A 17793-nucleotide genomic window follows, 5' to 3' on the forward strand; every position below is an offset into this window, starting at 1 on the left:
GGGTTATCCTGGGTGGCTAACCCTCTCTACCCCGGGTTATCCTGGATGGCTAAACCTCCCTACACCGGGTTATCCTGGGTTGTTAACCCTCCCTACCCCGGGTTATCCTCGGTGGCTAAGCCTCCCTACCCCGAGTTATCCTCGGTGGCTGACCATCCGGGTTGAAAATCCCAACAAAATCATATCTTATCTCTCATATAAGCTTCTCTCCGCTATGTGCGGTTTGTTTACGTATTATCATGTTGTTATATATTCCCCTCACACTCTCCCCCCTCACACTCTCCCCCCTCGCACTCTCCCCCCTCGCACTCTCCCCCCTCGCACTCTCCTCCCTCGCACTCTCCCCCCTCGCACTCGCCCCCCTCACACTCTCCCCCCTCACACTCTCCCCCCTCACACTCTCCCCCCTCGCACTCTCCCCCCTCGCACTCTCCCCCCTCACACTCTCCCCCCTCACACTCTCCCCCCTCGCACTCTCCCCCCTCGCACTCTCCCCCCTCACACTCTCCCCCCTCGCACTCTCCCCCCTCACACTCTCCCCCCTCGCACTCTCCCCCCTCACACTCTCCCCCCTCGCACTCTCCCCCCTCACACTCTCCCCCCTCGCACTCTCCTCCCTCGCACTCTCCCCTCTCGCACTCTCCTCCCTCGCACTCTCCCCCCTCACACTCTCCCCCCGCGCACTCTCCACCCTCACACTCTCCCCCCTCGCACTCTCCTCCCTCGCACTCTCCCCCCTCACACTCTCCCCCCTCACACTCTCCCCCCTCCCACTCTCCCCCCTCGCACTCTCCCCCCTCACACTCTCCCCCCTCGCACTCTCCCCCCTCGCACTCTCCCCCCTCACACTCTCCCCCCTCACACTCTCCCCCCTCGCACTCTCCTCCCTCACACTCTCCCCCCTCGCACTCTCCACCCTCGCACTCTCCCCCCTCGCACTCTCCCCCCTCGCACTCTCCCCCCTCACACTCTCCCCCCTCGCACTCTCCTCCCTCACACTCTCCCCCCTCGCACTCTCCCCCCTCGCACTCTCCCCCCTCACACTCTCCCCCCTCACACTCTCATTCTTCCTCTCATCTCTATCATGTTGTGAAAATTATTTAATTTTCCAAAGTTCTAGTGCCTAGTGTGTGTTTAATGAATTGCTGTTGGTCTGAACTGTAATTGAAAGTTGAAGAGAACCATGAGAGGGGGAGCTTAGCGCATGCGTGAGCGGGGGTCGCATGGGCGGGAGGCTGGGCATGGGAGGTGTTGGGGGATATAGGCCTGGGAGAGTGTCCGAGTTAACATGGAACCAGGAAATTAGCGGTTCCGATGGCCGAAACGTGATTAGTGTTCTCTCTTCATAATAGGAAGTGTTGTAACTGTTCCCAGTTACACCACCCATTATCACCACCCATTATCACCACCCATAATTGGGTGGTGATAATGGTAAATAATGAGGGACGCCCAGGCGGGGACGACGGGACGAGCAAATAAAGTGTGTTCAGGGGACAATACCATTGATTCAATCATCATTTACCGCACTCATATCTTAATAGATCGACTTCTAATGTTTGTAAAATTAATGAGACATTAAGTCGTCTTGTGAATAGTAGTGAAATCAGTGATAACAGCATTAAGGAATGGTTTAAGTGATAGGAGCCGTCATTCCCCGAGTGAGTGAGCATATGTTAACCTCGTGTTTCCTGTCCCGAGGATAGTGGAGTTTTTACGGAGTCACGACTTCTAAATCGGGACAAACCAAGTGATATCGTAGTCCTGTTGGAAGATTTGCTTCAGCTGGCAGGATATTGGGATCTGAGGAGGAAATAAGACAGACAAGGAATGCGACCTCTCACCCACAGTTAAGTACCCTTTCTAGTTATAGCCGACTGATATTGGCCAGCTAGGTATGTTATAATGGGACAGGTGTTTTGGGTGATACAACGTCCTCCAGTGACCACCAGAGTTAAAGATTAGCCGGTATTCTCCCGGCCCGGGCCTTGTCCAAGTGGTGGCCCGGCCTTGGCTCCCTCTTTAGGGAGTATCTGAGACCTAAGTCTCCCATGGGAGAAGGCACAAGTACCTCCTCATCTTTGGGACCAACTGTCCCCAGGCCTAGCCACAAGCTAGGCCTCTCTGGTCTGCCATCCCCGCCCCAAGGGGGCAAATGGGAATGACAGGCTTATGAGCTAAAGGCTCGGGCTCAGGCACCTACCCTACCCTAGAAGGGTTAGGCATGGTGTCGATCGACCACCAGAGAAAATCTGACAAGTGGTGGTATTGTAAACAAGTATTTTTCCCTGATTGATATATATGTGTGTAACCCCCACCCCCCTTTTTTCCTTCAGTCAGTCTAATATATTCCATACAGTCCACAACTAATTAGTGGCGCCGTACTTGTGCTACTCACTTTAAATTACAGTACTGGTCTAGGACAGATGTGTTTAAACTGTGTTGTGAAAATTTGTGTGGACTGCCTCCAAGTGAGTCGCCTACCCTGGCAAACTCTGTTGACACCGAGCTCTGAGGTGGGTACCTCAGCCTCACAAGTGGCTTATAGAACAGATTTTCACAAATGATTGGTATTGCAAGAAACTTCGCCTGCATGCACGTATAAAGGACTAACTTACTTGGTGTTGCAGCATATATCCTGATCTTCAACTTCCTAAGCCTAGCTTTAGCCCCTTTGGATTTCCCCTTGGAAACCACGTGCAACCGGGAGCATTAAATTCCTGCAATATTCAATCGTTATTAGTGTCCTGCCTGCACCTCAGAAATTCCTATATCCAAGAGGGTATGTATCCCCTAGTATAACTATGCAGACTCAGACACTAGCTTCAGACGGCTCTGAGACGCTGGTACTTACTGGGCATACTCTCTCTGTAGCACGCCGAGCCCTCAGTTAACTCAACCCACAATCTCCTAAGTCACTGGCCAGAACCTATGGGAAAAGGTGAATATCTCGTCTTACTGTATGGGCTGATGGAGGAGATCATCTACGGTACATCGAGGTGCCTCTACCAGATTTCCCCAGGTCTCAGATGTGAAGGCACGTGGGGGCGCCGCCTGCTGTTCACGGCACGTCTTGTCCAGTGGTGTCTATCGTAAGAAGGACGCTATTCTGTCTTTGTGACCTGCACCCCGCCATTCAGGCTAGGGCTGCCAGTTCTCTTTAGCTAACTTATCCTAATGTTTGCCTACATTATGGGCCTATTACTACCTATGTTAAGGTCTTAGGTCTACTCTATCATTATCTACAGATGCCTTAGTAAACCTAATATTAGTGTACTACCAGTAAAACTACCTACTCCTTCCCTGAAGAGTAAATCTATAAATTAAATAAGCTTACCAACAACCGCCAACCAGAGAATGCCTTGCTTGTTTGGGAGGGTTTAAGGGCCGTCCGGCTCCGATGACCCGACGGCCATGCTGGATCTGAGCTGTGGAACTATTTGGACCAAATAAATTTCCACATCCTCCCGCCGGCAAAGGTAGGCGCTAAGTCTAAATCAAATTCACCCTCCGCGAGCCCTCACGGCGGACCCTGGACACGAGTGCCGTCCGGCCACTCTCGTCGAGCAGACTCCGGTCTAACTTCAACCGTCCAGTTTCCCCTGTGTGGACCTCTGGGGGTGTAAACTTGTTGGTTCCGGTGGTCTTAGCACCCTTTGCTTTAACTTTAACGTAGTTCGTATGTCTAGCCTTGATTGAGTGGCTCCGTACTTTCCCACCCAGTGGCCCACATGCCCTGGTAGCTTTTCCTCCCACTGTTACGAGGTTCCCTGGATTTAAAGACAATCTATCTCCCTCTTTACATACCCTGCAAAAGTGTTTTCCCAAGGTGGCCGAGTGTTCGTCACTCCCTGCCTGGTTCAGCTTCCCTGGCGGTTCATAGTGTATACTGGTATTCATTATCACTACTCCCCCAGCGGTCATGTGGACAGTTTCTCCTCTATCTGGCATGGCAGGGAATTCAGGTGGAATCCTACCGCCTATGATGTATCCTACTGGGGATCTGTATAACCCAATTCCTTCCTTAAACGTCCGTCGTGTAGACAGGAAGTCATCTATATGATTGGCTCCCACCAGGATACCTACATTTCTGACTGTGTCAGTGGTAATTCCCTGGTCTGCTAGCTTCACGTCAAGGTCTTTCAATCGCTTAGCTGCTGCAGCAAGACCTCTCGCTGTAATTGCCCTGGGTAATGTCTCTACCACCAAGGCTGTAATATCTCTGCGATGTCCACCTAATTTGACTGTGACATCCACCACATCATAAGATTTGGGTGGGACCTGACTTACAGCCCCTCCCAACATCATACTCACTTTCTTCGTGGCCTTCAAATTTAATTTAGCCACCAACTTCTTTGTTATCAAGGATACTTGTGCTCCTGGGTCAAAGAATAATCGGGTTGCTTCGGACCTGTGCCCATTCACAACCTTTGCCATGACTGTAGGTAGGGCAGCACCTCCGTGATTCTCACTCGGATTAGAGACTTCACTCCCACTAATCACGCTGGCTACCATTTCAGGCTCGGACTCACTTTCTATCTCTACCTGAGAGATATCCCTACTAGCTTGGGGTTCCCTTAAATTATTGGGACATAGTGCAGTATGGTGCTTACCTTTGCAACAGACTCGACACTCACTGAGCTGGGTGCCACAGTCTCTCGCATAGTGTTCCCCACAACACTTGAAGCAGAGTCTCAACTCCCTTAGTCTCTGTTGCCTACTGCTCAGTGTTATATACTTCGAGCAATTCGTGCTAGAGTGTTCGCCTTCGCAGAACACGCATATTCTGGCGTGAGTGCCTCTAAGGCTCTGCTTAGAGGTTCTTACCTTAGACACCTCTTTACCATAGTACACTCCAACGTTAGTCGTACGAGCTTTAGACTGATCTCTCGAGCTCTTTGAGCAACTTTCTGGGTTTTTATGTGGCGATGGTGGTGACTCTTCTCTCACACCTATACTCAAATGAGAAACGAGATCTCCCAACCCCTCAACAATTTGTTTTATCGTGAACCTATTCATCCGATATTTTAAGTGTAACTCATGCACTGTCGTGCTAGCCAGTTTCCTCTGAATCACCTGGCTAAGGACCCATTTTGAATCATTCTCATCATGCAAATCTCTGAAACTATTGGTCAAGCTCATAATCTCAATACGGAACTTCTCTAGACTTTGACGGTCATGTCGGCAAGCCTCTAGATCCAACAACCGATAAAGTATAGCTACCTTTATCTCCTCAGTGTTGCCAAACATGTCTTCTAATTGGTCTTTGGCATGTTGGTAATTAGTGTCAGTAATCGGGTAGTGCCGGACCAGATCTAAGGCTTTTTACCCTTGAGCTGCGACCCCAAATACTGCAACTTGACGGCATCCGACAAATCATTTCTGTCATCTATCTGGGCTCTAAACTGATCCCAGAAAGCAATGTACTCTGTTAAGGTTCCGTCAAACGTTGGTAAATTCAACTGGGGCAATCTGGGCAACACATTAACAGGCGTGCTGTTGTTCGTGTTCCTTGAAACATTTGCTGCCCCTGCTGTACCGGCCTTCAAAGTCTTTATTAACTGCCTGCAGAGTCTCATCTCTGCTTTACACTCTGCCCTTCGTTCGTCATAGTCTGTCCGTGCTACTTCGACTGTATATTCAGACTCACCTGTAGTATAGGCCTCTGTCTCATAAAGGATAAATGATCTCTCAAAGGCCTCCAGTCTTTGCTCCAAAGGTTTCAGGCAACTCTCTAGTTCCTCCCAGTCTACGTCCTGATCTTGCCTGACCATACGACACTCCTCACATGCTTTGCTCAGGCGCCCCTTATAGGCTCCCATAGACCGCTTTAATTGACTTAGAGCTGGGACAGCTGGTACTGCATCTTCACCTACCATAGTTGCGGTTTAGTTAAGATCACGGTGCTAATTTGTATTTCAATTAGCCCACCCCACAGCACAAACGGTATTAGGTGAGAATGAACGAGTCTCAAGGCTTCTCAACAAGCTTAACAATTCCCTTTATTATATTGACTCTACTCTGAATCAAAAATGTACACTGTTAGCTCTCAAATCCCAATCAAAAATGTGTATCGATGTGAAAGCTTAATCTAGCACTTAACTGTACAATGCCAGCAAATAATTACAGGACTTAACCTAGTCTCAGGTATAATTCACAAATCCCACATTAACATGAATCAAAGATGATGAAAATCACAATAAAAGTGCAGTATACAAATTAAAATCACTTGGTTAACACAAGTAAATTCAACAATTCAACTTTTGAAACAGTAAATAAATAATGTATGTAAACAGCTTGGCCTGTGCCCAGCTTACTCTGTCTAGCGTGGACGGTTGGATAAGGTAAATCCTAACCTAGCTAGTGTGCTATAACTTAAACCTGGCTTTATAACTCCCTGTAAATAATAACTAGGTTAAATCTCTCCTAGCTACTATAACCTTTTGTAAATATTGCACAAGCCTAGCCTAACTGTGGCTACCTTGCAAATCCACTGTAAGTAATTAACACACAAGTCTCCTACTCTGGATTACTTGTAATCACTGTAAATAATTAAATTCACAAGCTTCTCTAGCCTACCTGGCCTGCCTGTAAATTACTGCAAATAACAACTTCTGTGTATAGTCAGCTTGGCCTAGCCTCTGTGTAACTTTGACCTAGGTGTGCTAACTTAACCTAACTTTTTTAAACTGGTTCCTAACTGTGGCCTAGCTATGATAGCTTAACCTAACTCTGTAAAACTGGTTCCTAACTGTGGCCTAGCTATGATAGCTTAACCTAGCTATTCCTACATCCGGTTCAAAGCTATGATAGCTTAACCTACTTTTGTGAAACCACTTTGTGTGTGACTGCCTCCAAGTGAGTCGCCTACCCTGGCAAACTCTGTTGACACCGAGCTCTGAGGTGGATACCTCAGCCTCACAAGTGGCTTATAGAACAGATTTTCACAAATGATTGGTATTGCAAGAAACCTCGCCTGCATGCACGTATAAAGGACTAACTTACTTGGTGTTGCAGCATATATCCTGATCTTCAACTTCCTAAGCCTAGCTTTAGCCCCTTTGGACTTCCCCTTGGAAACCACGTGCAACCGGGAGCATTAATTCCTGCAATATTCAATCGTAATTAGTGTCCTGCCTGCACCTCAGAAATTCCTATATCCAAGAGGGTATGTATCCCCTAGTATAACTATGCAGACTCAGACACTAGCTTCAGACGGCTCTGAGACACTGGTACTTACTGGGCATGCTCTCTCTGTAGCACGCCGAGCCCTCAGTTAACTCAACCCACAATCTCCTAAGACACTGGCCAGAACCTACGGGAAAAGGTGAATATCTCGTCTTACTGTATGGGCTGATGGAGGAGATCATCTACGGTACATCGAGGTGCCTCTACCAGATTTCCCCAGGTCTCAGATGTGAAGACACGTGGGGGCGCCGCCTGCTGTTCACGGCACATCTTGTCCAGTCTGTGTCTATCGTAAGAAGGACGCTATTCTGTCTTTGTGACCTGCGCCCCGCCATTCAAGCTAGGGCTGCCAGTTCTCCCTAGCTAACTTATCCTAGTGTTTGCCTACATTATCGGCCTATTACTACCTATGTTAAGGTCTTAGGTCTACTCTATCATTATCTACAGATGCCTTAGTAAACCTAATATTAGTGTACTACCAGTAAAACTACCTACTCCTTCCCTGAAGAGTAAATCTATAAATTAAATAAGCTTACCAACAACCGCCAACCAGAGAATGCCTTGTTTGGGAGGGTTTAAGGGCCACTCGGCGGCTCAGACGACCAGACGGCCATGCTGGATCTGAGCTGTGGAACTATTTGGACCAAATAAATTTCCACAGCAGCAAATAGGTACCTGGGTGTTAGTCGACTGCTGTGGGTCGCATCCTGGGGGACAAGATTAAGGACCCCAATGCAAATAAGTTAGACAGTCCTCGATGACGCACTGACTTTCTTGGGTTATCCTGGGTGGCTAACCCTCCGGCGTTAAAAATGCGAACGAAATCTTATCTTTTCTTATCTTAATGTTACATACATGTGAATAGTCTGTGCATATTGCTTAAGTTACCTAAAAGAGTGTTTACATTTTCTGTGTAACAAGAGAATAGAAAGCGAATGTTTGAGGTAAGACTGAACAATATCTTTAAGTTTTTTTAGGTACATTATTATTATTATAATCAAAAAGAAGCGCTAAGCCACAAGGGTTATACTGCGCTTTTTTTTGGGTACAGTTACAAGTACATGTACAAGGTACACAGTCCTAGCTGACATCAATGACATACTACTATATAGGAAGCCCCTCGTTATGCTCAGCATTTTGGGCAATTTATGTCAGTGTCCCAGGATGCGACCCACACCAGCCGACTAACACTCAGGTACCCAATTTACTGATGGGGAACATAGACAACCGGTGTAAAGAAACACGCCCAATGTTTCTACTCTGGCTGGGAATCGAACCTAGGTCCTCACCGTGTTAAGCGAGTGCGTTAGCTACATAGTGTAAATTACCCAGGATAACTCAAAAAAGTCAACCAAAGTGACTTATTCTTTATTTCATGAATTTATCTGCAGATTTATTCACTTTTTTTACAATTATATTTTGTATTTTTGATTGTTAAGGTTGTATTTGGGGGCCTGGAATGGATTACCCTCATAACGAACAAACGAGGTTCCAGTACCAATTAGATTCGTTATTGCATACCATACTGTATTTATCAATCAATACGCGTCTCTACACAATTAGCGTTATAACAGGTGCGATGATTGGTTCCTAGTGTTAGTCGAACATGATTTAGCTAAGGACCTGATATTAAGTATGGAAAATAAATTGTGCATTAATGATTTCTCTCTCTGTTGATGAATATAAAACAATAATCATGGTTAGTTGTATGGTAGTGAGATATTCCTATAAGTTAACCTTGGTAATTATCTCTCCTCCTCTCTCTCTCTTCCTGAAGTAATAATGAGTAGCAAGAACACGAATGCAAAACACACACACACACACGCACACACACACACTAGGACTCGACCCCTGCAACCACAAATAGGCGAGTACAAGTCTTTGCTCCAAAGGTTTCAGGCAACTCTCTAGTTCCTCCCAGTCTACATCCTGATCTTGTCTGACCATACGACACTCCTCACATGCTTTGCTCAGGCGCCCCTTATAGGCTCCCATAGACCGCTTTAATTGACTTAGAGCTGGGACAGCTGGTACTGCATCTTCACCTACCATAGTTGCGGTTTAGTTAAGATCATGGTGCTAAATTGTATTTCAATTAGCCCACCCCACAGCACAAACGGTATTAGGTGAGAATGAATGAGTCTCAAGGCTTCTCAACAAGCTTAACAATTCCCTTTATTATATTGACTCTACTCTGAATCAAAAATGTACACTGTTAGCTCTCAAATCCCAATCAAAAATGTGTATCAATGTGAAAGCTTAATCTAGCACTTAACTGTACAATGCCAGCAAATAATTACAGGACTTAACCTAGTCTCAGGTATAATTCACAAATCCCACATTAACATGAATCAAAGATGATGAAAATCACAATAAAAGTGCAGTATACAAATTGAAATCACTTGGTTAACACAAGTAAATTCAACAATTCAACTTGTGAAACAGTAAATGAATAATGTATGTAACCAGCTTGGCCTGTGCCCAGCTTACTCTGTCTAGCGTGGATGGTTGGATAAGGTAAATCCTAACCTAGCTAGTGTGCTATAACTAAAACCTGGCTTTATAACTCCCTGTAAATAATAACTAGGTTAAATCTGTCCTAGCTACTATAACCTTTTGTAAATATTGCACAAGCCTAGCCTAACTGTGGCTACCTTGCAAATCCACTGTAAGTAATTAACACACAAGTCTCCTACTCTGGATTACTTGTAATCACTGTAAATAATTAAATTCACAAGCTTCTCTAGCCTACCTGGCCTGCCTGTAAATTACTGCAAATAACAACTTCTGTGTATAGTCAGCTTGGCCTAGCCTCTGTGTAACTTTGACCTAGGTGTGCTAACTTAACCTAACTTTTTTAAACTGGTTCCTAACTGTGGCCTAGCTATGATAGCTTAACCTAACTCTGTAAAACTGGTTCCTAACTGTGGCCTAGCTATGATAGCTTAACCTAGCTATTCCACATCCGGTTCAAAGGACCACTTTTGTGAAAATTTGTGTGGACTGCCTCCAAGTGAGTCGCCTACCCTGGCAAACTCTGTTGACACCGAGCTCTGAGGTGGGTACCTCAGCCTCACAAGTGGCTTATAGAACAGATTTTCACAAATGATTGGTATTGCAAGAAACCTCGCCTGCATGCACGTATAAAGGACTAACTTACTTGGTGTTGCAGCATATATCCTGATCTTCAACTTCCTAAGCCTAGCTTTAGCCCCTTTGGACTTCCCCTTGGAAACCACGTGCAACCGGGAGCATTAATTCCTGCAATATTCAGTCGTAATTAGTGTCCTGCCTGCACCTCAGAAATTCCTATATCCAAGAGGGTATGTATCCCCTAGTATAACTATGCAGCCTCAGACACTAGCTTCAGACGGCTCTGAGACACTGGTACTTACTGGGCATGCTCTCTCTCTGTAGCACGCCGAGCCCTCAGTAAACTCAACCCACAATCTCCTAAGACACTGGCCAGAACCTACGGGAAAAGGTGAATATCTCGTCTTACTGTATGGGCTGATGGAGATCATCTACAGTACATCGAGGTGCCTCTACCAGATTTCCCCAGGTCTCAGATGTGAAGACACGTAGGGGTGCCGCCTGCTGTTCACGGCACGTCTTGTCCAGTCTGTGTTTATCGTAAGAAGGACGCTATTCTGTCTTTGTGACCTGCGCCCCGCCATTCAAGCTAGGGCTGCCAGTTCTCCCTAGCTAACTTATCCTAGTGTTTGCCTACATTATCAGCCTATTACTACCTATGTTAAGGTCTTAGGTCTACTCTATCATTATCTACAGATGCCTTAGTAAACCTAATATTAGTGTACTACCAGTAAACTACCTACTCCTTCCCTGAAGAGTAAATCTATAAATTAAATAAACTTACCAACAACCGCCAACCAGAGAATGCCTTGTTTGGGAGGGTTTAAGGGCCGCTCGGCTCAGACGACCAGACGGCCATGCTGGATCTGAGCTTTGGAACTATTTGGACCAAATAAATTTCCACAGCCTGGTGGCTAAAGCTCCCGCTTCACACACGGAGGGCCCGGTTCGATTCCCGGCGGGTGGAAACATTTCGACACGTTTCCTTACACCTGTTGTCCTGTTCACCTAGCAGCAAATAGGTACCTGGGTGTTAGTCGACTGCTGTGGGTCGCATCCTGGGGGACAAGATTAAGGACCCCAATGCAAATAAGTTAGACAGTCCTCGATGACGCACTGACTTTCTTGGGTTATCCTGGGTGGCTAACCCTCCGGCGTTAAAAATGCGAACGAAATCTTATCTTTTCTTATCTTAATGTTACATACATGTGAATAGTCTGTGCATATTGCTTAAGTTACCTAAAAGAGTGTTTACATTTTCTGTGTAACAAGAGAATAGAAAGCGAATGTTTGAGGTAAGACTGAACAATATCTTTAAGTTTTTTTTAGGTACATTATTATTATAATCAAAAAGAAGCGCTAAGCCACAAGGGTTATACTGCGCTTTTTTTTGGGTACAGTTACACATATATTCATATAATATCTTTATTTGCTACAAGTACATGTACAAGGTACACAGTCCTAGCTGACATCAATGACATACTACTATATAGGAAGCCCCTCGTTATGCTCAGCATTTTGGGCAATTTATGTCAGTGTCCCAGGATGCGACCCACACCAGCCGACTAACACTCAGGTACCCAATTTACTGATGGGGAACATAGACAACCGGTGTAAAGAAACACGCCCAATGTTTCTACTCTGGCTGGGAATCGAACCTAGGTCCTCACCGTGTTAAGCGAGTGCGTTAGCTACATAGTGTAAATTACCCAGGATAACTCAAAAAAGTCAACCAAAGTGACTTATTCTTTATTTCATGAATTTATCTGCAGATTTATTCACTTTTTTTACAATTATATTTTGTATTTTTGATTGTTAAGGTTGTATTTGGGGGCCTGGAATGGATTACCCTCATAACGAACAAACGAGGTTCCAGTACCAATTAGATTCGTTATTGCATACCATACTGTATTTATCAATCAATACGCGTCTCTACACAATTAGCGTTATAACAGGTGCGATGATTGGTTCCTGAGTGTTAGTCGAACATGATTTAGCTAAGGACCTGATATTAAGTATGGAAAATAAATTGTGCATTAATGATTTCTCTCTCTGTTGATGAATATAAAACAATAATCATGGTTAGTTGTATGGTAGTGAGATATTCCTATAAGTTAACCTTGGTAATTATCTCTCCTCCTCTCTCTCTCTCCCTGAAGTAATAATGAGTAGCAAGAACACGAATGCAAAACACACACACACACACGCACACACACACACTAGGACTCGACCCCTGCAACCACAAATAGGTGAGTACAAATAGGTGAGTACACACACACACACACACACACACACACACACACATACACACACACACACACACGGGGCCAGGAGCTAAGACTCGACCCCTGCAACCACAAATAGGTGAGTACACACTGGACACACTGGCTGAGGTGGCACGAAGAGCTCAAACGTGCAGAGCAAAGTTACTAGTTATGGGAGATTTCAACCATAAGGAGATCGATTGGGAAAACCTGGAGCCTCATGGGGGCCCCGAAACATGGAGAGCCAAGATGATGGATGTGGTACTGGAAAACCTCATGCATCAACACATCAGGGACACTACCAGAGAGCGAGGGGAAGATGAACCAACAAGATTGGACCTTGTGTTCACCCTGAGTAGCTCAGACATTGATGACATCATATATGAGAGGCCCCTCGGAGCTAGTGACCACGTAGTCCTGAGTTTTGATTACATAGTAGAGTTACAGGTGGAGAGGGTAACAGGAGTCGAATGGGAAAAGCCGAACTATAAAAGGGGGGACTACACAGGTATGAGAAACTTCGTGTGGGAGGTGCAGTCGGACAGAGAAATGGTAGGAAAGACAGTAAATGAAATGATTGAGTATGTAACAAAAAAAATGCAAGGAGGCAGAGGAAAGGTTTGTTCCCAAGGGCAACAGAAACAATGGGAAGACCAAAGCGAGTCCTTGGTTTACGCAAAGGTGCAGGGAGGCAAAAGCTAAGTGCATTAGAGAATGTAAGAGGTATAGAAGGCAAAGGACCCAGGAAAACAAGGAGATCAGTCGAAGAGCCAGAAACGAATATGCACAGATAAGGAGGGAGGTCCAGCGACAGTACGAAAATGACATAGCATCGAAAGCCAAGTCTGACCCGAAACTGCTATTTAGCTACATTAGTAGAAAGACGACAGTCAAAGACTAGGTGATCAGACTGAAGAAAGAAGGTGGGAAACTCACAAGAAAAGTTCAAGAGGTATGCGAGGAGCTCAACAGGAAATTTAAGGAAGTATTCACGGTGGAGACAGGAAGGACTCTGGGAAGACAGGACAGAGGGGGACACCAACAGGGAATAAACCAACAGGTGCTGGACGATATGCACACAACTGAGGAGGTGGTGAAGAAGCTGCTAAGTGACCTTGATACCTCAAAGGCAATGGGACCAGACAACATCTCCCCGTGGGTCCTCAGGGAGGGAGCAGACATACTGTGTGTGCCATTAACCACAATCTTCAACACATCCCTTGAAACTGGGCAACTACCTGAGGTACGGAAGACCGCAAATGTAGTTCCTATTTTTAAAAAAGGAGACAGAAAAGAGCCACTAAAATACAGACCAGTGTCACTGACCTGTATAGTATGCAAAGTCATGGAGAAGATTATCAGGAGGAGGGTGGTGGAGCACCTAGAACGGGACAAGATTATAAACGATAACCAGCACGGATTCATGGAAGGCAAATCCTGTGTCACAAACCTTCTGGAGTTCTATGACAAAGTTACAGAAGTGTGACACTAGAGAGAGGGGTGGGTAGATTGCATTTTCTTGGATTGCAAGAAGGTCTTCGACACAGTTCCTCACAAGAGACTAGTGCAGAAACTATAGGATCAGGTGCATATAACAGGAAGAGCACTGCAATAGATCAGAGAAAACCTGACAGGGAGGCAACAACGAGTCATGGTACGGGATGAGACATCACAGTGGGCGCCTGTGATGAGCGGGGTCCCACAGGGGTCGGTCCTAGGACCAGTGCTATTTCTGGTATGTGTGAATGACATGATGGAAGGGATAGACTCAGAGGTGTCCCTGTTCGCAGATGTGGTGAAGTTAATGAGGAGAATTAAATCAGATGAGGACCAGACAGGACTTCAAAGAGACCTGGACAGGCTGGACACATGGTCCAGCAACTGGCTTCTTGAATTCAACCCTGCCAAGTGCAAAGTCACGAAGATCAGAGAAGGGTAAAGATGATCGCAGACAGAGAATAGACTAGGTGGCCAAGGACTGCAAACCTCGCTCAAGGAGAAAGATCTTGGGGTGACCATAACACCGAGCATGTCTCCAGAGCCACACATCAACCAGATAACTGCTGCAGCAAATGGGTGCCTGGCAACCCTGAGAATAGTGTTCTGAAACCTAAGTAAGGAATCGTTCAAGACACTGTACACTGTGCACATCAGGCCCATACTGGAGTATGCAGCTCCAGTTTGGAACCCACACCTGGTCAAACAGATTAAGAAATTAGAGAAAGTGCAAAGGTTTGCAATAAGGCTAGTTCCGGAGCTCAGGGGTATGTCCTACGAGGAAAGGTTGAGGGAAATCGGACTGACGACATTGGAGGACAGGCGGGTCAGGGGAGACGTGACAACGACATACAAAACACTGCATGGAATAGATAAAGTAGACAGAGACAGGTTGTTCCAGAGAGGGGACACAGAAACAAGGAGTCACAATTGGAAGCTGAAGACTCAGACGAATCATAGGGATGTTAGGAAGTATTTCTTCAGTCATAGAGTTATCAGAAAGTGGAACAGCCTAACAAGTGATGTAGTGGAGGCAGGAACCATACATAACTTTAAGACGAGGTATGACAAAGATCTGGAAGCAGAGAGAGGACCTAGTAGCAATCAGTGAAGAGGTGGGGCCAGGAGCTGTGTCTCGACCCCTGCAACCACAATTAGGTGAGTACACACACACACACACACAAGGGTGTACCTCGACCATGACAGAACACAAGAAGAAAGGCAGAAAGTGAAAGAGAGGGCATAAAGATGCAAGGAGGAACGAGAGGTAAAGATGGACATGAGCAGGAGGAAGAGTAAACACATCCTCCCTCAGAACCACGCACAGACGGACCTCAACTACAACAACCCCAATGCGACCAGACAATCTAACCCAAAACCCACACACTGTATCCTCTGCCCCCTCCCTCTCATCACAAACTATACCCCAAAAGCAACACCCCCATAGTTCCCTGCCAGGTATCCCACTCCCCAGCCCCAATGTTCTTCCCAGAACACAGTTTTAGAAAAGAAGTTGAAGGCTTGATATACGAATACAGATGGAAGTACAAATGTGAAGAGTGGCATGGAAAATGTCATAGCAGTCACAGAAACGAAACTCACTGGGATGATGTCAGACATAATCTTCTCACCCACCAGGATGATAACAGAAGCAATTTTCCCACACCTCAGATCTTGAGGAAAGATAAAGGGAGCAGAGGGGGAGGAGGAATTGTGCTGTTCATTAAAAACTGATGGGGATTTGAGGAAATGGAAGGAGTGGACGAAACTGGCGATAGGGACTACATAGTAGGTACAATTCAGTCTGGGGAACATAAGTCATTGCAATGATGAAAAACTCACCACAGAATTGCAGGAGGCCAAGAGAAGAATATGAAGAGAGCAACATAGCAATGGACACACTAGCTAAGGTGGCCAGAAGAGCTCACACAGGTAGAGCAAAGTTACTAGTTATGGGCAATTTCAATCACAAGAAGATTGATTGGGAAAACCTGGAGCCACATGGGGGTCCCGAAACATGGAAAGCCAAGATGATGGATGTGGTACTGGAAAACCTCATGCATCAACGTGTTAAGGACACTACCAGAGAGAGACGGGGGAGGATGAACCAGCAAGACTGGACCTCGTGTTCACCATAAGTAGCTCAGACATTGAGGACATAACATATGAAAGGCCCTTTGGAGCTAGTGATCAATGGTTCTGAGCTTTGAATACATAGTAGAGTTACAAGTGGAGAGGGTAACTGGAATAGGATGGGAAAAACCAAACTACAAAAGGTGGGACTACACAGGTTTGAGGCACTTCCTGCAAGAGGTTCAGTGGGAAAGAGAATTGGTAGGAAAGTCAGTAAACGAAATGGACTACATAACATAATGCAAGGAGGCAGAGTTAAAATTTGTTCCCAAGGGCAACAGAAATAATGGGAAGAGCAGAACGAGCCCTTGGTTTACCCAAAGTTATATGGAGGCAAAAATTAGGTACAGAAGACAAAGGACCCAGGAAAATGAAGAGATTAGTCTAAGAGCCAGAAACAAGTATGAACAGATAAGGAGGGAGGCCCAGCAACAGTACGAAAATTACATAGCATCAAGAGTCAAGTCTAACCCAAAGCTGTTGTATAGCCACATCAGGAGGAAGACATCAAAGACTATGTAATCAGGCTGAGGAAAGAAAGTGGGGAGCTCACAAGAAACGACCAAGAAGTATGTCAGGAGCTCAATGAGATTTATAAAAAAGTATTGACAGTGGAGACAGAAAGGTCTCCGGGAAGTCAGAACAGGAGGGGGAGGGTACACCAACAAGAGATATACTATAAAGTGTTGGATGAAATACACACAACCGAGGAGGAGGGGAAGGAGCTGCTAAGTGACCTTGATACCTCAAAGGCAGTTGGACTGGATATCTCTCCGTGGGTCCTTAGAGAGGGAGCAGAGATGCTGTGTGAGCCATTAACTCTTTGAATGATTACTCCACCAAAACTTCCTATTATACCCAACAAGCTTATTCTCCTATAATTTTTACACTCTCTCAAAATATTTTTTTATGATTTCATGGTCTGCTCTCTGAGATGTCATCTTTCTGTGCCAGCCACGGTATTGTTCCTTTTTTTGTTATTCTTTCCTACTATTTGGTTTATTCTCTGGCTGGTAATATTCTCTACTAGATGGTCTGAACACTAACAGGTGTTCTCTAGTGCGTTTGTTCTGTGACTGGTGTTGTTCCCCAGTGCACGGTCTCTTTACTGACAGATGTTGCTTCTTACTAAATGGTCTAAACTTTGACAGGTGTTGTTTCCTCTTAAGGTCTGAGCATTCAGGGGTGTTCTCTCGAATTACGTGGTCTGAACTCTCACGGAAATTGTTTCCCAGTCTACGTAATGTGGGCTTTCGTCTGTGCTGGATTGTGCTGTTTCCCCTTTACACGTTTTGGACTTGATTCTCACAGCTGATGTTCGTAACCATGTGTTCTATGCTACCACAGGTATTGTTTCTCCATTATAAGTTCTGGGCCCACACGTGTTGTTCTTCACTACATGTTCAGGGGTATTACAATTGTTGTTCCTCACTACATCTTCTAGACTATCGCAGGTGTTCTATTTACAGTTGTTCTCTACCTCTCTCAACCCCTCAAAGTGCAAGGAAATAGCCAATTTAGATGTAAATTTAGTAATATTCACTCTCCATACTTCCTATCTTTTTTACCAGTTACATCATCATGCTGAGAGTTCGCTCTGTGGCTGAAATCAGTAAATAAA

Source organism: Cherax quadricarinatus, chromosome 32 (assembly GCF_038502225.1).
Source record: "Cherax quadricarinatus isolate ZL_2023a chromosome 32, ASM3850222v1, whole genome shotgun sequence".
Taxonomy (NCBI): domain Eukaryota; kingdom Metazoa; phylum Arthropoda; class Malacostraca; order Decapoda; family Parastacidae; genus Cherax; species Cherax quadricarinatus.